Raw genomic sequence first — 15286 nt, 5'->3', positions numbered from 1 at the left:
GCGAAGCTTCTTTTCAAAAAGCAGGATACAGAGCTTTATAAAATCATAACCTCCCAATGCCAAGGCATGTGAATCTGGACCACTGCACATCCCACTGCTCCCCTCCCAGAGTATCCATGCTGCAAGCATGCATGGACCATCCTTTCTGCTTGCCTGCGTTGTGCCCTCTTAGAGGACATGCCATCCACAAAGACACTTTAGTAAAGTGCAGATGCAAGCATTTCTCCCTGGATGGGTAAACACAGTCGTGCATATACATAGGCTTATAGCACACAAACAGGACCTATCTTATCGAGTTTCAGAAATGGTAGCGTTTTGTGTGTTTTGCAGACAGTCTTGCCGTTTATTTGGATAGAGATTTCTTTTAATGGAAGAATGAAGAGAGGGCTGCCCGAGCCTCCCTCACATGGTTGGGGCCTCGTGCTGGGGAGGAGGGTGCACACAGGAGATGGAGAGAGGATGCTGGTTTTTCCATCTGAAAAGCACCTCAAGCGAATTCGTGTCTATTGATTTGTATGTATGTTCTTCTTAATGTTCACATTAATATATTTATGTGTCCATGTCAGGACTAGAGGAAGAGGTTTTCTGGGCTTTGATGGATAGTGAAAAAGATGGCATGGCTTTTCTCCTCTTTTGTAGTAATCAATTATTTAAAATCTCTTCTTTAAGTGATTAGACTTGAAGATAATGACACGTACTAAATATTAATGGACATAGAAGCCCCCCCCCCGCCAAATCTCTCTGTTGTAAACACCTCCTTCACGGAAGTAACCATGACATCCTGGAAAGGCATCCGGGGGAAGGGGGTTTCATTCACTGGGCCTCCTTGTCTACAATGTATTGAGAAATTTCCTTTAAAAATGTTTTACATTGAGTTTTCCATTAGGCACCAAAGTAGAGAGGCTAATATCATGAACCCCCATGTCCTCCCCATCCATCATGAGCAAAATCAACACTGGCCACTTTTGTTTCATCAAAGCCCCTGACTGGATTATTTTAAAGTCATTGCAGCTTGTGTATATAGAAGCTGCCTCTTGTGTGCAGAGGGAGGTGGTGGCAGACACTGGGCCGTGGGCCTGACGTTTTGGCTGTGCTGCAGGTCCCCTTCAGGGACACAGGGGCAGTCTGCCCTCACAGTGCAGACAGAGGAAGCCCTCAGACTGGCCAGTGAATAGAGGAGGGTTGCGGGGCCCCCGGGCTACCTGCACGCCTGCCCCAGCCCTGCCCCGGGATGGGCTTCTTCCTGGAAGGAGGCACCTACTTATAGCTAATGGGAGTCAGGACTCCTTGTGCAGGTGCCTCAGGTGTGTCCTGTGGGAACTGCAGCTATGAGGTGGGGTCTCAGGGCCTCGCCCAAGGAGGGTGACCTGCGGGAGCTGCCCCAGCAGAGCTTTCCAAGTGCCTGCTCCCCAGCCCTGTGTGGGCCCAGCTGCTCTCCAGGTAGAAGAGAAAGCCCCCCAACTCCCACCCCCAACTTGACTGATGCATCGCCTACTCGGAGGTAATGAGATTAGTGGGTGTCACACAGCTCCTGTTGCAGACCCCAGAACTGTGTCTCAACACCACACATGTTTGCTCTGTCTCCCATCCAGGGCAGGCCTTCCAGGCTGTGGGCACCCCCTCCATGCGTGTTCAGGGACCCTGCTTGCTTCCGCTGAGAACGCTATAGTTTCTTAGGCCTGTGGAGTCCCCTGTATCTGAGTGAAAAGGAAAGAGGGTGGAGGAGAAACACCTGCTTCTTAATGTCCTTGGTCCAAAAGGGACACTCATGCTTGTATGTCAGTCCAGTGCGGAGGGCTTGTTTCAGGGCCTGAAGGATGTCTAGCTGGGAAGGAAGTTGGAAAAGTGGTCCCTCTCTGGACAGGTCCTTTCCTGAGGTGGCCCATGTCTCGGAGGGGAGGACAGAGAGCTGGTCACCTCCTCTGTGAGGACTCTCTTCTGTCTGTTGACAAGGACAATGCAGTCTTTTGATTTGTTAGCAGAAACTCACTCTCTTAATCATGAGCATCAACATGAACTTGGCCTCGCTCCCTGTCCAGCCGCACCCTCAGATCCAGACTCTCTGCGACTCCTGGCCTGGGGTCCCTGACTGTCACCATCTGCTTGGAGGCATAAAACTGGAGAGGCCACTGTAAATGTTCCAGTTCATTTCCAGGGTACGTGATGCCCCCACAAATGATCACCAGAGTGAGCTGCCCTTTCTGAAGGGAAGATGTCTGCCTCCCTTCCCCCCGAGGTGGTTGGAAGGGCCCACGCGGCCATGTCCAACACCCAGCAGGAGTGAGTGGGCCACGCTGATGTGCTGCCCTTGGTCTCTTGGCAATATCTTTCCTCCAAAGGGCTGGCCCCTCACAGCCCTGCTGGGCCTCCTTTCTCTTCCTCACTCTGAGCACACCAGACAGGCAGAGTGAGGTGAAGAAGAGGGTGTAAGCTTCTGGCCCAGAGTGACTGATGTGCTGCGTTGGGTTAGGAAGGTGGGTGAGGGGGGCAGCAGGCTGGCTGACAGGGACAGAAGGAAGCCCTGCCCTTTCCAGATGGTGATGCGATGCAGAGGGAGAAGGAGGAGGGAGATACTGTGATTTTCTTGCCATCATGCTTTCTGAGAGCCTTTCCAAATGCTGAAAACTAGCGGGAACTATGCCAATAGAGAATAAGTATGTCCATGTTGCCTTCTTTCACATTCTTTTTTTTGCATATGTGAAGTGTCTCCTATGATTGAGATAACTGTCTTCCTTACATCAAACTAGAAAAGGTTCTATAGTAAGTTAGATGCCAATTAAGATTCAGATTATATAGCTCTGGTTGGGTGATTTTTTGAAAGATTTAGAGACATGTCTTGTGATTGCTTATATCTCAATACTGGAAATAGTTTCACACATAATCTCGGGTATTATAGGACCCCCTTATCCATGGTCCCATTTTGCAAGGTTTCAGTTACCCACTGTCAGCTGTGGTCTGAAGATATTAAATGGAAAATTCTAGAAATTAACAATTCATAAGTTTTAAGCTTTGTGCTGGGCATTGTGATGAAATCCTGTGCCATCCTGCTCTGTCCCTTTGGACACAAAGCATCTATCCCTTTGGACACGAAGCATCCATCCCTTTGTCCACCGCATCCCATCCATTAGTCACTAAGTAGTTATCTCAGTTATCAGATCAACTGTTGCACTATCTCAGTGTTATGTTCAAATGACCTTTATTTTTTAATAGTGGCCTCAAAGCCCAAGAGTGGTGATGCTGCTAACTCAAACATGCCAAAGAGAAGCTGTCAGGGTCTTTCTGAAAGTGAAGAGGTAAAGGTTCTAGACTTAATAAGGAAAGAAACATCGTATACTGAGGTTGCTAAGATCTGCAGTAAGAACAAATCTTCTGTGAAATCGTGAAGAAGGAAAAGAAATTTATGCTAGTTTTGCTTTAACGCCTCAAACTGCAAAAGTTATAGCCACAGTGTATGATAAGTGCTTAGTTAAGATGGAAAAGGCATTAAATTTGTATGATAAGATATTCAAGAGAGAGGAGTTCCCGTCATAGCTCAGTGGTTAATGAACCGACTAGTAACCATGAGGTTGCGGGTTTGATCCCTGGCATCGCTTAGTGGGTTAAGGATCTGGCATTGCCGGGAGCTGTGGTGTAAGGTCACAGATGCGGCTTGGATCCTGCATTGCGGTGGCTGTAGCATAGACCGGCCTCTACAGCTCCAATTCGACCCCTAGCCTGGGGACCTCCATGTGCCGCAGGTGCAGCCCTAAAAAAAGACAAAAGACAAAAGACAAAAAAAAAAAAAAAAAAAAAAGATATTCAAGAGAGAGACTACATTCACATAAATTTTGTTAGTTTATTCTTGAAATTGTTCTATTTTATTATAGTTATTATTGTTAATCTCTTACTTGCCGTATAAATTAAGCTTTATCATGGGTATATATGTGATATATAACCATACTTGCCCCACTTGGCCCTATATATATATAGGGTTTGGTACTATCTTCAGTTTCAGGCATCCACTGGGGGTCTTAGAATGTATTCCCTGCAGATAAAGCGGGACCACTGTATACTTTAAAAAAAAAATATGAGCAGGTAATGCTGAGCTGGCCACTAGATTATCTGTAATAACTAATACTGTTGAGAGATAATAACCATGGGGTTGAAAACACTTTTAGAACTTATTTTTATAAGTAACAAATTACAGTTTATTTAGTACAGTTTTTAAAAAGCAAAGTAGACATACTTTGAAAAGCACTAATCTGTAGGAATATAAGTGCCATATAGATCCAGTGATGTATTCCGTGCTGTTTGCATTTTATGTTACAGTGTTTGAGGCTCTTTAGTTTGCTCAGAGAATGGTTTACTTTTATTGCTAAATTTTATTAATCCTGATAAGAATGTCTATAAGTTAGGGTTCAGCCAGAGAGGCAGAATCTTTAGGAGCCAACACCAAACATCTCTGTGAGTCAGATTCTTTGGACCCGTGCTTTGGCCCCACTGCCCATCACACTGACCACACTTGCCTGGTCTTTGGTGATCAAGTTCCCTACTTGGCCCCCGCCACTCTGGGATCTTACAATCCTCATCAATGTGGATTTTATCACAGTCCTAGTTTGATGGCAGCACAGGCATACCCATTGCAATTTCTTGTTTTTCTTTTTCTTTCTTTCTTTTTTTTTTTTTGTATTTTAGGTATATACCTGCAGCGTACGGAAATTCCCAGTAGGGGTCGAATCAGAGCTGCAGCTGCTGGACACAGCCACAGCTACAGCAACACCAGATCTGAGCCGTGTCTGTGACATATACCACAAGTCATGGCAACACCAGATCCTTAACCCACTGAGCGAGGCCAAGGATCGAACCTGAATCCTCATGGGTACTAGTCAGATTCGTTTCTGCCAGGCCATGACAGGAACTCCCTGCAATTTTTGACCCATAGAGAAGACTTGCCACAGAGCTCTTCAAGGATGCTGGGGCTCCCCTCACTGTTTCTTCTCGTAGCCGTGGTGAAAATCCTATTGTCTGGATCCTGCAGGATGGGTGAGCAGGTCTTTCGTGTTGAGTGCACTCTGTCCTCCCATCCTCCCCCAGCCTTTAAGCCCCTTCTTCTGTGGTACACTTGAAAAGTATAGGGCGTTTCAGCTTTACTTAGTGCAGCCCACTATAGGGTTCATATTTCAGCCAACCAACCAGACAGTGAAAACCCTCCCTAATTCCTCCAGCTTTTAGGCAGAATTGGCTAAACACTGATTGCCAGAATCTCTGCTTGGTGAACCATTTCAGTAAGTCTGGTGTGATTCAACTGTATATTCCTTCAGCTTTGACCCTCCACCATCCATGGTCAGTTCCAAGATTGCCAGCCTCGAATTGTGAGAAGGGTCCCCAGGCTGCAGCACAGGTTACGGTAATCTGAGCAGAGCGTGGCACACTTGCTGAGTCAAGAAGAATAAGCTGAGGGGCTGTGAATTTCAAGGAGGCTAGAGTTTTCAGGACAACGTGCCTGAAAGGAGAGGCTTCCAAAGGCAAAGTCCTGGAGATCTGCAGAGGATCCTTATCAGTATTCCACTGACAATGATCAGCGCTTGGTGTGAGTCCAAGAAAGAGCCAGTGAGAGGATTAGAGGGAGCAGCACCAGGCACAAAACCAGGGCTTTACCACCATCCAGGTTAGAAGGCATCATGACTCATTGAAACAGCGGGTAGAAAAGTCAGCAGAATCTTGCTTCAGTGATGAGGAGTAATAAGCTCCAGACTAAATGTTGCTCCAGTCCTGTCTGTCACATCTTGAAAGCTAAATCCAAAAGAATCAAACCATTTTCAAGTGCTTTTTGTCCCAGAGCAAAGTTCAAGAGTGCTCACAGGAATACAGAAATATCACCAACAAGATGACATGCAAAATGTTTGGCATCCAATCAGATTATTAGGTATGCAAAGAAATAGGAAAATACAACCAACATGACGAGATAAATAAATTGCAGCTGATACAAAACTGACTCAGATGTTAGAAGTAATTGACGGGGACATTAGAACAGTTGTTATAACTGTATTGCAGATGTTAAAAAGTAGAGACAAGAAGGTATAAAGAAGACCAATCGAACTTTTGGTGAATAATGATATAAGAGGGAAAAAAATCAACAGATGAGATAAATGGCAGATTAGATGAGAGACAAAAAAAGATTAGTGAACTTGAAAACATTGCACTACAAATTATCCAAAATATAGAATACAAAGAAAAAAGAATATTGTAGGGAGTTCCTGTTGTGGCTCAGTGGATCAAGAACCCAACATAGTGTCTGTGAAGATGTGGGTTCCATCCCTGGCCTCTCTCAGTGGATTAAGGATTCAGTGTTGCTCCAAGCTGCAGTGTAAGTCGCAGATGCAGCTTGTATCCTGCACTGCTGTGGCTGTGGCATAGGCCAGCAGCTGCAGCTCCAATTTGACCCCTAGCCTGGGAACTTCCATAAAAAAGAATATTTTTAAAAATGGAAAGGTCAGAGTTCCCTGGTGGCTGAGTGGGTTAAGGATATGGCATTGTCCCTACTGTGGCACAGGTTTTATCCCTGGCCTGGGAACTTGGGTACTTCTGCATGCTGCATCTTTGGTCAAAAGAGAAAAAAAAAAGGAAAAATCATTAGCTGTGTGGGGAAGTTTCAAGAACCCTATAGAATGGGTACTTAAAAGAGTGGGGATGGACAGGAAGAAACTATTTGAGGAAATAATACCCAAATAATTTTTCAAAATTGGGTTAAAAACTATAAACCCACAGATCCAAGAAACTCGGTGTGCACAAAGTACAGGAAATATGAGGAAAAACACACCAAGGTATTGTGGGATTTATGACATATGTATTTGTAAATTGTATGAAAAAATGGTTTAAGGGCAAGGGAATGGCCTTATACAGCATAAGGCTCTTATGCTCCATGTGGTGAGCTTTGATAAGGTGAAGATGCATCTATAAACCCTAGGGATCAGCCACCAGCATTTAGACAGAAAATGAAATTGAGTCATAAAAATGCCAAATTCATCCAAAAGAAAGCAGAAAATAAAGGGGGAAAGGAAGAAAGAATAGATGAGACAGAAAGGAAACAAGTAACAAGATTTCTCTGCCCATTTGAACTTCTTCTGTGAAGCACTTGTTTATATCTTTTTTCTATTTTTCTGTAAGGTTGTGTTTCATCGACTTGTGGGATTTCTTAATATCGTAATTATTTTCCATTTTGAATGGTTAATATTTTATCCTAGTTATTGTTTGTCTTTGTCTTTTAATTTTTCATGAAGTGCCTTTTAAAAAAATACAGAATTGTTAGCTTTTTATCTTGCAAAATCCGTTGGCTCTTTTTCTTATGTGGCTCGTAGGGTTTCTTTCTTATTTTAAAAGATCTCTCTTGCCTCACAATTCTGAAATTATTTTCCTGTGTATTCCTACAACATTTATGGCTTTGCCTTATGTGTTTAGGTAATTGATCCAAAACTTATTTTTATATACAGTATGAAGTAAGGCTCTAAGCTTTTCTTTTCCAAATAGATAGGCAATTAAGTCTTTAAGATAAATTTTGAACGTTCACTATTTCTCCTCACATTTGAAGTGTCCTCCCTACTCCCACTGTGGTGTACAGGGGTGAGTTTATTAATCTCTATTTGATGAATCTGTCAGTCCATTTTTTTTTTTTTTTTTTTTTGTCTTTTTGCCATTTCTTGCGCCGCTCCCTTGGCATATGGAGGTTCCCAGGCTACGGGTCGAATCAGAGCTGTAGCCGCCAGCCTTCGCTAGAGCCACAGCAATGCAGGATCCAAGCCGCATCTGCGACCTTCACCACAGCTCATGGCAATGCCAGATCCTTAGCCCACAGAGCAAGGCCAGGGATCGAACCCACAACCTCATGGTTCCTAGTCGGATTCGTTAACCACTGCGCCATGACAGGAACTCCTGTCAGTCTGTTTTTAAGCCAATACTGCAGTGTTTTAATTAGTTGAGCTTTATAATAAATTACTCTTTGATTCTTTTGTAATTTTCTTGGTTCCTTCTGTGCATTTGCTCTTCAGTTAATTTTAGAATCAGTTTGTAAAGTTCTCTGCTGATAATGATTTGATTTTGATTGTGATAACATTGATTTTATAGATTAATTTCTAGAAAAATTACATCTATAGATTGAGAGATGGGAATATATTTTCTGTTACAATTTCTGGAAAGATAGCTGTGTGTTGATCTTATATCTGCTTACAACACACCACAGTGAAATTTGGACTGGAGCTAATTATTTGTCTATTGGCTATTTTAAGAGAAATTTCCCAAGGAAATTTCTTTCATTCAGTTATTGATTAAATCCCTCCTCATAGGTCTTGGCCCTATTGAGTTTATGCTACTTGGAGTAGGTAGAAGGATAGTGTACCTGCTACAGGTAGATAAGCTGATGCCACAGAATTCTGAACATTTTCTAATGTTTTCCTCTCTTGTTCTTTACTTTCTGGGACATTTCTTGTTTTCTTCTGGATAACTAGTTTGGGCCTCAACCTTATCCATACTACTGCTTGACCTATCTGTTGAATTTTTCATTTTGATGGAATAGCCATGTTGTTTTTAAAGAGCTCTCTGGTTTTCTCTAATAATTACTTTTTCACAGCAACGTGTTTCCAGTTTATGAAGCACTAACCCAATGGGTGCCATTTCCTACTGACATCAATTAGGAGTTCGCTTACCAGATTTCCTCGCTCCCTGTGTTTTCAGCTCCCCAACAGGTCAGTTGGTCTTGACTGTGCCAAGCCCTTATTCCTGGAGTTTGTGTTCCTCAGATGTCAGGCATCTGTTCATATTGCTGAGTGGAGGTGGTTGGTGTGGCCGGTTGCTGGGTGTCTTGTATTTTCTTATTTGGGGTGAAGGCAGCAGTTTCCATTCTCCCCGCCTGGCTAGGCCTGGCCCACAAGGCCAAGGCCATCTTAGGGGCTGTGGGAGGGGAAGCTCCAGGTTGACTGGCAGGGTCTGATGCAGGCTTCCTGGGAGATGAGGCAGAGGCACACCTGAGTTCAGCCCACCAGGTGAAGCTGCCTTTCCTCCTCCCTCCACCCGCAGTGTGCCCTGCGAAGGTCAGCGGTATGTCAGGCTGGGCTTATCCTGGGCAGTGGTGATGATGGTGGTGATAACGGCAGTGACTGCTGACACTCATCTGTCGTTCTGTGTTCCGGATGCTCTTCCAAGTACGCTCTGTGACATGAGGACAGCTCGGGGCAGTCATGTCCATGGTTGTGCAGCAACATATCACTTATCAGCGGCAGAGCCCAGCTTTTTAAAAAAATTTTATAGTAAAGTGTAGTTGATTTACAATACTGTGTTAGTTTCAGGTTTTTAGCAAAGTGATTCAGTTCTATGTGTATATATTCTTTTTCAGATTCTTTTCCATTATAAGTTATTACAAGGTATTGAGTAGGGTGCTATACAGTAGGTCCTTGTTGGTTACCTGTTTTATATATAGCAGTGTGTGTTTGTTAATCCCCTAATCCTAATTTTTCCCTACCCTGGTCAGAAGCCAGAGTTTCTCCATCCTGCCTGCATATCAGAACTACCCAAGGCACTCTGAAAACCATTGCTGCAGATCCATTGCACCCTTTCCATTATCTTCCATAGTAACGAGCACAGATGTCAAACACACCATGTGCCAAGCCTTTTCCAAATATTCTTGCCCTGCCTGTAGTTGTCCTGATGCCTAGGGTGGGGTGGGGCACCTCTGTTGTTATCCCACCCGAAGGAGGACCTAGGGCACGGGGGACAGGGTGGGGGTACACAGTACGTGGACACTAGCACAGGCCCACTGGCCCCATGGACTCTGTCCTCACCACTGTGCCACACTGCCTTCCTTGAGAACAGCAAAACCTTCTTTTCTCACCGAAGTGTCGGTTCAGCTTCCTTAGCACCTCAGACTAAGACTTATCAGACTAAATAAAACACTTTCATGTGCAACTCATCCATAGTTTCTTTTTCACTGAACTGCCATATAAAGCACTTTTTTTTTCTTTCCTATTTTCTTTTCTTAAAAAAGAAAAGAAAAAGGGGGCTCCCACAGGTTTGCATTCATTCCAGCGGGCGTTTGGGAGGTTCTGAAGCTGGGAGGAGACTTCTAGCCCTGGTGAGCCCTGTGTATGGCACCGGGAGCTTTGAGCCTCTCTCCCACTCTGCTGGACACTGGTCAGAACATCTCCAGTCCATTGGAACCTAATTCACTGGAGCCATCAGGAGTGGTAGTAATAGGGGTCTGATAATTAGTCCCAAGTTTAGAGAAGCCAGTCCTGTATTTAAGCTTAGGTGCAAGTCACTGATTCATACCATAGTGTCAATTTTATTGGAAACCCACAGACAACTGATGAAAAAAAAAAGCTTTGATTGCCTTTCCATTTGGCTTGAATTCTGTTTTTTGTTTTTATCAACTTCCAATATTTAATGAAACATGCAAATGCCAAAGAATTGGAAGCGAATGATGAATGAACTTCAGCCTGGGTGAGGGTTTTTTCCTTCTCTTCATTGGTATGGTGATCATTTTCCAATGTAAGAAACCTTCAAATCTTATGCTGCATATATTAACTTCGTTTTAAAAGTATTTTTGAATTTTTGTACTAGTAAAAATGTTTCATGCTGTGTCCATCAGAAATTCAGATCTAGTCTCACTACAGATTTGTATGTTTGGCGATATTTTGTGGGAAAAATGTCTGGATCATTTTAACCTTTAATAATGAATTATAGAAAGCCTGTAGGGCTTTCTTTCAAGCCCATGAATTGAGAACAAATATGACTTTAATATGATATTTAAAAATTTAGGTGAGTGAAATGTTAATACGTTTAATGTAAATGTATTTGGGGTCATTATTTATTCAGAAAATTCGTATAAATCCACTTTGGGAATTTCTTACAGTCAAGATCATGACCTCTTGAATACACTCAAAAGAATGTATTTTGCTTGATTATATTAAAGATGAAGCCTTCATTCTTTAGTGCTGTGGAAAAGAATATAGGATGTACCTGTATTTGTTAGGTCCTTGAAATAATGCAGAATTTTATTCTGCTAACAAAGCAGCTGAAGTATCTAAGCTCCCTATCTTGTTTATGAAAATAGACTAATATGCTTGTCTTTAAATTCAGCAATACTATGAAATTTCACCAGAGGAAAATAGTCTAACCAGAAAACTGAGACTGAAATGTACTAATTAAACTGAGGAGTTCCATTGTGGCACAGTGGGTTAAGGATCCCGTGTTGTCACTGTAGCAGCTTGGGTCACTGCCGTGGTGTGGGTTTGTTCCCTGGTCGAGGAACTTCCACATGCTGCTGGCTCAGCCAAAAGAATATGATAAAGTATAGCATAATGAAACCACTCAAGGCCAAGTGAAATTAGAAATACTCATTGAAAAAAAGTCATTTTTATTAAAACATGACCTTTGTCTATTTGCTTAAATTACTTATCAGTATAAATTCCTTTATTTCAATCCATCAGGCCCATTCTTAATTGAAAATGTAGTAAAAGTTGCTTTTTGCAAGAGACAGTGGTCTTAGATAGGAAGAGTAAAAACAAGGTAGAGATGCCCAATAAGGTAGTTGTGTGCTTGAAAGCATAATGAATTAAATGCATAGTTTGAATTGCACCTGGAAACAATTGTAGTAGCCTTTTCTCTGGTTGTTACCTCCGAACGACTGTTGAGAATCTTCTCAGAAAGAGTGAACAGTTCCCATAGCGCAGTCTGGGTACTGTGACTCTCTTCCAAGAGGGCAGAGGCCAGAGAGCAACGATGTCTGTTAGCAGGGTGCTGAGGACACAGGGCTGTGTTGGGAGCTCAGGAGCTCATGGAGCACAGACCTCCGCCTGCAGGTATTCCCACCCTTGCCTTGGATGGAGTCCTAGACTCTGTCTCTGTGTATCTCTATATATGGCTTGGGTAGTTAACTTGTAACCCCTGTCAGTTGGTTAATGTGCCATGAAGTGAGTTGTAGACAGCTAGTTGCTCAGACTGTAATCAATATCCTGATTATGGTAAGCAACCTGGCAGCCCCAGGTGTGGGAACCAGCAAAGTTTAAAGATATTTCCTGAAGAGAAGAGTTTGCTGTGCTGCTGGGGCTTGGGTATGTGTTTCCTGGTACCTTTCAGTAGATGTGTAACCTTAAACTGATTTTGATTCTGACTTGTAGCCAGTTTCCTGTTGTGTCTATCCTGGACATGGCCAGCATGCAGTAGGTCTCAGAACCATCAAGCGATGAGGTTCAGAGCCCCTTGTTGCACTAAAACACATCGCATGTGGCACGGAACCATGTGATGAATTGGACATAAAGAAGCACAAGGTGTGTGGCCTCCAAAAAGGGTAGATTCTAGATGAGGACATGATTGGCATTAGAAACACATAAATAACAACAAAGAATTAAAATACTAATATGATAGGAAAGAGTTGCAGGTTAGAGCTTAATAAGCTAAGAAATGGTTGTATATGACTTTTGTTTAGATAGATGCTGCTTCCCAGTCCTTTTTGTTTTTTGGGCCATGACAGCCTTACAGAACCAGTATTCACTGTTATAGAGAAGAACATGTCCCTTCCAAAATAGTCTGATTGGCTGCAGTCTGGTCACAGGCGAGAATTGCCAAAGCTTGGATAGAGAAATTGAGGTCTGTTTGTTTTCAGTTTTACCATGTCCTGCTCTTTGCACTGGGGTTGAAGTGGGGAAAGGTGGTTCAAACCACAACTTGCAATGAGATTGGGACTTGGCATGTACACTGAATGGGTGGAGTTTGGGCAGGTGTATTGGAGAGGGGAGTCCTTGCTGTCCAACAGAACATCATACACAAAATCCAAGAAGCAAGAAAAATACAAGGTCCGGGAGTAAATCCAGCTGTAGGAGCTTTGGGAGAAAGGGATGGCTGTGGCCACCAGTGTTTCCTAAATCTTTTCTCTGGCTTTCAGAGCTGTCCCCAGCCTGTGCTAGGGCTCTTCCGCATCAGGAAGTGGTGACGGCCCCTTGCAGCCCTGTGGGTCCCTGGAGCAGCATCTTAGAGTGCTCCCTAGTGGTACTTGAGTAACTGGTCCTGGACACTCGCTTGGCCCCAAGTGCTGACCTAATCATCTGATGGTCTGGTAAAGAGTTGGCCGTCAGGGCAAGAGGACCTTCTGTCTCCTGATCCAAGTGGTTTAAGCAGGGTGGTCTTGGGGGCAGGGTGGTTCCGCAACTGAGAGGGAGAGGTACAGTGGCCTGTGACATCTTTCATGTGCTTAATTGCTCGCTTGGTGACTTAACTCACTGAACTAATGATGAGTCTTAGAGATTTCAGAGCTCTTTGTTTATACCGTCTATAGTTCACAGGACACGGCGGATGTCCTATCCAGTCCCTTCTTGACAAGAATATTCTGATGTCCACCTTAGAAATTCCTGCTGCCTCTAAAGTTCCTCCTTTCCCTAATGGACTTCCTTTGTCCTGGGGTCTTCATGGTCTCCTAATAGAAAAAAGTCGTTAAGGGAAAAAAAAAAGCCTAATATGCTGAGGTAGCGCTAATATAAGAAAAGTAATAAATGAAGTGTCACTAGATTCCAAATGCATATTCTTTCAGAAGGAAGGCAATTACTGTTATAAAGATACAGCATCAGAAAAATTATTATAGCCGAGAAGTATGTGATATGTCCGTCTGTAGCACAGTTAATTTTAAAAGTATTACCAGGCATACAAATCATAAGAATAAAATGCTGAACCATACTAATTGAAAGTGAATTTAATATGCAATTCTGAGGAACTGTCTCTCCTTCTCCAGTTTTAAAAAAATTATAACCTAAGGCTATTAGTTATCAGATTTTCTTTCAAATGTCTAACCTCTTTTAATGAAGAATATTACTCATGAACTTTATCTTTGATCAATGAATAATCTTATGCTGTATAATAAGTGATAGTATTCTTGAGACATCCATATTTTACCCTGGTTTTTATGTGCATTGAGTCAAATTGCTATAGGTTTCAATTTGTATTAAAATACAAAGATTCTGATTGGGAATGAAAAGAAGGCTCAAAGGTTTCAAACTGCTTTTTTTTTTTTTTTTTTTTTTTTTGGTCTTTTTAGGGCCACACTCATGGCCTGTGGAAATTCCTGGCTAGGGGTCAAATAGGAGCTGCAGCTGCTGGCCTACACCACAGCCATAGCAATGTGGGATCCAAGCCACATCTGCAACCCACACCACAGCTCACAGCCACACCGCATCCCCAACCCTGAAGATCGAGGCTGGGGATTGAACCCATGCTCTTATGGATACTAGTCAGGTTCACCACCACTGAGCCACGATGGGAACTCCCAGACTGCACTGTTTTGCTCCTCACTTTGTGTGGTTCAACAATGGGTGGGAAAATGGATTGAAATTGATTTAAAATTTATATAGAACTATATAGGCAGTATTATCTAATGACTAACAGAAGTTTAAAAAAATGATTGCATTGATTATTTGAAGATTGATTTTAGGAGGAAGATGGAAATTACCTGCCCCCCTTTTTTGAATGGAATTTGTATAATTTATTATTCCATCTTTTAGTCTAGTAGACATGCCTTGAAATTACTGATATATTTCAATTTATAGTTACCATCTTATTTTGTGCTTCCTATCTGTCTCACCTATTATGTGCTTTATAAAAAAATTTTATTGGAGTATAATTGACTCAATGCTGTGTAAGTTTCAGGTGTACAGCAAAGTGAATCAGTTTTACATATACATGTATCCATTCTTTTTCCCATGTAGATTATTACAAACTATTAAGTAGATTTCCTTGGGCTATACAGTAGAATCTCTTTAATCATCTGTTTTATACAGTATTATGTATATGTTATTCTCACCTTCCCAAATCCTCCCTCCCCCCATTGGAAACCATTTTTATGTAAGGTTACCATCAGGGACACCTGCCTTTCCTACATTTGTTGTACAGTTGCCAAATATAGGTCATGATAGTGTCCCAGGCCCCTGTCCTGCTTTGTGACTGTTAGACTTGTGTTATAGAAAACTGAGAAATACAGGACCAGGGAAAATACATACAGAGCTTAGAAAACCGCAGAGCTCTGGCCCAACCCTCAGCCACTGTTAGCCTCATCTCGGCTTTTGCTACAAACAGCTTTTGGCTCAATGATCCACGTGAATACCTTCCACTACAGTTTTATTTCTGTCAGTCTCTTATTTCCATCATTTTTTGACTCTATTTGGACTTTATATTCTTCACTATACTTGTGTTCATTATTTGTGGATCACAGCATTTGCTAATATAAGCTAGTCTTGTCCCAATTTAATGTTTTACTGTTTGAATTCTGCTTCAC

General features: G+C 42.6%; 1 protein-coding gene across 1 annotated transcript in view; it reads left to right on the top strand.

The window, feature by feature from the left end:
- FAM189A1 (family with sequence similarity 189 member A1) overlaps positions 1-15286 on the top strand; it is a 471973-nt gene that overhangs the window by 208847 nt on the left and 247840 nt on the right. The window lies entirely within an intron of this gene.

The sequence above is a fragment of the Sus scrofa genome, chromosome 1 (assembly GCF_000003025.6).
Source record: "Sus scrofa isolate TJ Tabasco breed Duroc chromosome 1, Sscrofa11.1, whole genome shotgun sequence".
Lineage (NCBI taxonomy): Eukaryota > Metazoa > Chordata > Mammalia > Artiodactyla > Suidae > Sus > Sus scrofa.
The sequence above is the reverse complement of the archived record's forward strand: the minus strand, read 5'-3'. Positions and strand labels throughout refer to the sequence as shown.